The sequence below is a fragment of the Papio anubis genome, chromosome 1, assembly GCF_008728515.1.
Source record: "Papio anubis isolate 15944 chromosome 1, Panubis1.0, whole genome shotgun sequence".
Classification (NCBI taxonomy): domain Eukaryota; kingdom Metazoa; phylum Chordata; class Mammalia; order Primates; family Cercopithecidae; genus Papio; species Papio anubis.
Window position 1 is genome coordinate 24,986,176 of NC_044976.1, and position 6,724 is coordinate 24,992,899.

Consider the following 6,724-nt stretch of genomic DNA (forward strand, 5'->3'; position numbering starts at 1 on the left):
GCCACCACGCCCGGCCTACTTTCAATGCTTCTATTTGATAGTTGATGAACATTTAGATTGTTTATAAATAACACTGCTGTGAACATTTATGTACAACTTTTTGCATACACATTTTTCTGTGGACACATGTTTTTATTTTTGTAGAAATACCTGGAAGTGGAATTGCTGGGTCATAGTGTAACTCTGCTTTTAACTTTTTAGGGTATTGCCAAACTGTTTTCCAAAATGCTGCACCATGTTACATTACTATCAACAATGTACAAGGGTTCCAAATTCTCCACATCTTCATCAATACGTCTTTCTTGATTGTTCATGGGGTTTCTTTGTTTTGTTTTTGTTTTTGAGACAGGCTGGAGTGCAGTGCTGTGATCACAGCTCTCTGTAGCCTAGAACTTCCTGGCTGAAACGATCCTCCCACCTCAGCCTCTTGAGTAGCTGGGACCACAGGTGTGCGCCACCACATCTGACTTTTTTAAAACTTGTTTTTGTAGAGATGGGGTCTCCCTATGTTGTCCAGGCTGGTCTGGAACTCCTGAGCTCAAGTGATCCTACTGCTTCAGCCTCCCAAAGTACTGGGATTATAGTGTGAGCCACCATGCCCAGCCAACACTTTTTATTGAAGGTTGAACATTCCTAATCCGAAATTCTGAAATCTGAAATTATCCAAAATGTGAAACTTTTTGAGCACTGACATGACACCACAAGTGGAAAATTTCATACCTGACCTTATTCGATGGGCTACAGTCAAAATGCAGGTATACAACATATAGCATCCCCAAGGGAAAAATAAAATTCGCTTCAGGCTATGTTTATAAGGTGTATATGAAACATAAGTGAATTTCATGTTTAAAAATTCCAAAACCTGAAACATTTCTGGTCTCAAGCATTTCCAATAGGAAATTCTCAACCTGTTTGTCTTTTTTTTTTTTTTTTTTGAGACAGGGTCTTACTCTATCACCCAGGCTGGAGTACACTCTTACCACTCTTGGCCTATAAAGCCTAAAGCCTAAAATATTTACCATCTGCTTTTTTTTTTAAAGACACACATGTATGTTTACACACACACACACCCTTACACACACACATGGTCTTGCTCTGTCGCCCGGGCTGAGGTGCAGTGGTGTGATCTTGGCTCACTATGACCTCTGCTTCCCAGGTTCACGTGATTCTCATGCCTCAGCCTCCCGAATAGCTGGCATTACAGGCACCTGCCACCATGCCTGGCTAATTTTTGTATTTTTAGTAGAGACACGGTTTCACTATGTTAACCAGGCTGATCTCAAACTCCTCACCTCAGGTGATCCCCCTGCTTCGCCTCCCAAAGTGCTGGGATTAAAGGCATGAGCCATCCTGCCTGGCCACTATCTGCTTCTCTTTTTTTTTTGAGACGTAGTCTTGCTCTGTTGCCCAGGCTGGAGTGCAGTGGTTCAATCTCGGCTCACTGCAATCTCTGCCTCCCGGGTTCAAGTGATTCTCCTGCCTCAGCCTCCCTAGTACCTGGGATTACAGGTGCACACCACCATACCTGGCTAATTTTTGTATTCTTTGTAGAGACAGGGTTTCACCAGGCTGGTCTCGAACTCCTGACCTCAGGTGATCTGCCTGCCTCAGCCTCCCAAAGTGCTGGGATTACATAACTGCTTCTTTATTTAAAAAAATTGCTGACCCCAGGTTTAGAGGAGTTAGAGATTGTTTCCTAAAGGGGTGATATTTAAGACGAGACGGGGGACACCATAGGAGCACATCTGAAAGAGGTGCAGCATGAGAAAAGGTATGAAGAGATATATTAGTAACACCCTAGAGAGGAGTCATTTATTGAAGTAAAAACTGCACTAGGTTAACCCCACTCTCCATCACTGCAGCTTACAACTACAGGACCTGAAGCAACAAGACACTGACAGGAAAACACAAGACACAGCATCAAGATGGTAGCACAGCTCACGGCCCACATCCCCACTCATCTCCTCCTCATACAAAGCCCCAAAGCAAATCTTTGCATGATGAATTATTACCGTTTGTAAACTTTTAGTTAACTGAGTTTTGACCACAACTGAGTTTTGGCTCCAACTCTGATGGGGCGGAGGGCCTGAAGAAAGGATGAGCTGGCCAGGCACAGTGACTCACGCCTGTAATCCCAACACTTTGGGAGGCCAAAGCAGGCAGATCACCTGAGGTTGGGAGTTTGAGACCAGCCTGGCTAACATAGTGAAACCGTGTCTCTACTAAAAATACAAAATTTAGCCAGGCGTGGTGGCAGGTGCCTGTAATGCCAGCTATTCGGGAGGCTGAGGCACGAGAATCACGTGAACCTGGGAAGCAGAGGTCATATGGGGTCATAGAAACCCCATAGCAGGGGTTTCTCCACATTGGTCAGGCTAGTCTCAAACTCCCGACCTCAGGTGATCCACCCGCCTCGGCCTCCCAAAGTGCTGGGATTACAGGTGAGAGCCTCCACGCTCGGCCTACATTGTTATTAACTTAAAGCTGACAAATTGGGTCTTTTTTTATATCAGAAAAACATACAAAAACTCACTGTGTTTGGAAGGCTCCCTGTAATCTATAAGATCTTTAAATCTTACCAGGTTTCTAAACTTCCTTCCTTCCTTCCTTCCCTCCTTCCCTCCTTCCTTCCTTCCCTCCTCCCTCCCTCCCTCCCTCCCTCCCTCCCTCCCTCCCTCCCTCCCTCCCTTCCTTCCTTCCTTCCTTCCTTCCTTCCTTCCTTCCTTCCTTCCTGTTGTTGACAGATTCTCGCTCTTGTTGCCCAGGCTGGAGTGCAGTGGTGCAATCTTGGCTCACTGAAACCTACGCCTCCTGGGTTCAAGCGATTCTCCTGCCTCAGCCTCCTGAGTAACTGGGATTACAGGCACCTGCCACCATGCCCAGCTAATTTTTGTGTTTTTAATAGAGAGGGGGTTTCACTGTGTTGGCTGGGCTGGTCTCGAACTTTTGACCTCAAGTGATCAGCCTGCCTCGGCCTCCCAAAGTGTTGGGATTACCCGCATGAGCCACTGTGCTGCACCTTTTCCTGGTTTTAAATGATCCTCTCGCCTTGGTCTCCCAAAGTGCTGGGATTACAGGCTTAAGTCACCCTGTCCAGCTATTTAGATTTAGGATTTCTTTATGCCATATTGAAAGGACTAATGGTCTGAAATCAGAAATTAGGAGAAACTAAAAAGAATAGAAACAAAGGAGAACTTTTTTGGGGGACAGAGTCACTCTGTCACCCATGCTGGAGTACAGTGGCACGATCTCAGCTCACTGCAACCTGCGCCTCCCAGGCTCAAGTGATTCTTATGCATCAGCCTCCCAAGTAACTGGGACTACAGGTGCATGCCACCACACCCACTATGCCCAGCTTATTTTTGTATTTTTGTAGAGATGAGGTTTTGCCATGTTGCCCAGGCTGGTTTGGAACTCCTGGCCCAAGGTAATCACACTGCTTGGCCTCCCAAAGTGCTGGGATTACAGGCATGAGCCACCGCACCCATCCAATCAAAGGAGAAGGTTGGTGGAAAAAGTTATATCTAGCTAAATTATATCAGCAAAAAAAAAATACTATGTTGGCCAGGCACAGTGGCTCACGCCTGTAATCCCAGCACTTTGGGAGGCTAAGGTGGCTGGATCACTTGAGGGCAGGAGTTGGAGACCAGCCTGGGCAACATGGCAAAACCTCGTCTCTACAAAAACTAGAAAAAATTAGCCGGGTGTGGTGGCGCGCAACTGTAGTCCCAGTTACTCGGGAGGCTGAGGCAGGAGGATCACCTGTGTCCAGGAGGTGGAGGTTGCAGTGAGTTGAGATCGTGCCGTTGCATTCCAGCCTGACTGACGGAAATGAAACCCTGTCTCAAAAAAGACAACAATAACAAAAAGAAAAGGACTATGTTAACGTCTCAATTTTCTATAGAAGGTAATTTATCCAACAATCTAGGGTATCAGTAGGGAAATTGAGAATACTACTAAAAAATGAACTGCTTGAAAAGCTAATACTATTCACTTCTAGGAAAGACTGTCAGATTCAAAGCCTATTTGCTCTTACTTTACACACAACGCTAATAAATTTTGTTACCTAGTTTCCTAGGACACAGATTAGGAAGAGAATTGCTACAGCCAGGCCCCCAGGAAGTAGCAAGAGGTATTATCTAATATCTTGGCAAAGGAATGGATAAAACAGAAAGAAAATTATTGGAAGGACACAAAAGAACTCAAAATCACACTAGCCTTGGATTATTTTGGGTAGGGCAAAAAGCATAGCATATTTTAATATTTCTCAGAGATGCAGTACTTTAGAGTTTCGTTCTGAATGCTAACAATGACCAAGAAAATAAGAAAAGTTTAAATTATATTTGCTATACATTTCAAGAAGGCAGGGATCTGTTTTATTTAAAATAATTTTTCATTAAAGGCATATTTTAAAACATCTTGTACTGAAAGGGATTCGTTTTAATTATTTAGAAAATGAATTCAGGCTTTTCATATTATCCAAAGGTGTCAGATAAATGAAGCCTTATAGCAAAGTCAGAGTAAATACACACCTGTTTACATTGACAGGTCTTCTAAATATCCCTTTAGATCTGGTTGGCTGCTTTGACCCCCAAGCAAGAGAGAATAAATAATGCATTTCCCTACGAGCTGATTAACAGTAAAAGTTTAACAAGATCCCATTGATATGCCCAGCCCCTCGGAAGACAGAATGAGTAGAAAATAGGAAAGGCATGTAATACTTTGTTCTGAGTTCTCAAGGATTAAAGAATGATCATACAAAACAACCCACAATGTAATGTTTATACTGTTAAATAATATCAAACTATATAAATTAACAAAAATTATACATGAAAACAATTCTATGGCTCATGCATTATATATATATATATATGCATTGCTTAGAAATTGTTTTGAACTATAGCACATATATATGGTATTGCTTAGAACTATAGCATACACATATGCTATAGTTTAAGAGTTTAAGAATTTAATAAGGTTATGAAATCCGTTAATGGTACGGTTATCACTTTGGGACACTTCTGAGGCTCTCAGGGAGTTATTGGAAGGTCAAAATAAGATGAAGGCAGAAGATTCTGTAAGGCTATCACCCAAGACCACCTGAATCTATCTGCTTTTCTTCGGTTTTTTTGTTTTGTTTTGTTTTGTTCGTATTTTTTGAGACTGAGTCTCACTGTTGCCCAGGCTTGAGTGGAGTGGCATGATCTCAGCTCACTGCAACCTCCACTTCCCAGGTTCAGGTCATTATCCTGCCTCAGCCTTCCCAGTAGCTGGGATTACAGGCGCCTGCCACCACCTCCAGTTAATATTTGTATTTTTAATTGAGGGATTTCAACATTTCGGCAAGGCTGGTCTCAAACTCCTGATCTCAAATGATCAGCCTGCCTCGGCCTCCCAAGGTGCTGGGATTACAGGTGTGAGTCACCACACCCAGCCCATCTGCTTTTCTTCTTTGCTGTCTAAGACAGCAAGGTGTTTCCTGCCTGTTTTACTTCGGGGTAGCAGGACTCATCAAGACACACTGAGGGACTCAGCCAAGCACACCACAGGTCTTAGGGCTGCAGCCTACTGTTACATTTCCCTACCTAGAAGTTAAACCCCATGGGAGCTGGAACCTTGTTTGTCTTGTGTACAACACAAGGCTAGCATATGGTAGTATTCAAACATTTCTCAAATAAATATCATAGAGTGGCAATGACAGTCTGAGGTAGATAAGTACCTGGAGCCTTAATTTGGAAAGCTTTTCCCAGGAATAAGAGCATGAGTGGAGATATATGGGCTATTCAGGGAGCTCAGGGCAGTGCATGATAATCTGTAATGGAACCATGTGCCCCTGAATGAACTTTGATAAGGTCCCAGACTCAGTCATGAACATTTAGGGAAAGTATTTTCATTACTATGCTAGTTTTTCTTTGTGGGACTGATGATTTAAGTATGTTTTAAAAATTTGAGTTTGGGTAGCTTCATTTATTCAGGAAGAACATCTTTATTTTTTTGGAGAACAGAAAACCTTTTCCTTGTTTTGCCGTTCAGTAGGGCAGAATGTTTAGACTGACTCTTTTTTATAGAAGTAACTTAAGCCCACCCAAATGTCTTAAGTATGAAACTTAGAGACAAGAGAAAACAATCGACGTGACAAGAGAAAACAATCCAGGTGGAAATGAACAGTGAGAGACGTGTAGGTTCCCTATTCTGTGAGGAGTAACATAGGGAAATGAAAGTGAACTGAGGAGAGGAAGAGAAGTGGAAGCTGAAGAAACAGCCAAGAGGATCAGAAAGAGAGGTTTAAAGTCACGCTCCTCTTGATCTCCAAGTGCATTTGCACTTGCTTCTTTCTCTGCCTCTTGGTTGTTTGAAGGCACCAGGCATGAGTTCCCACACAGCACACCCTCGACCTCTCCTGGTCACACTCTGTCATGAGTCACAACCTTGATTGTGAACACAGCAAAGAGCAGGGCTCTCAGAGAGGAAGACAGTGCCTGATCCAGTGTCCACTACTTCAAGAAATGGGCATAAGGTGGCAGCACTGGTAGCACCTGCAGGTGTCTTGGAGAGGAAGCTTGGCCAAGGGCCAGCTGCACTTCAGCTGCTAAGTCCCAGGGAGAAAATGGAAAAAAAGAACTCTGCTAAAGTCCTCCTTATGAGGGTAGTCAATAATGGGAGGAGAAAGGCTTCTCATAGGGAAGCGACGGTACTCAGGAGCTCCACTGGGAGGAGTGGCTGA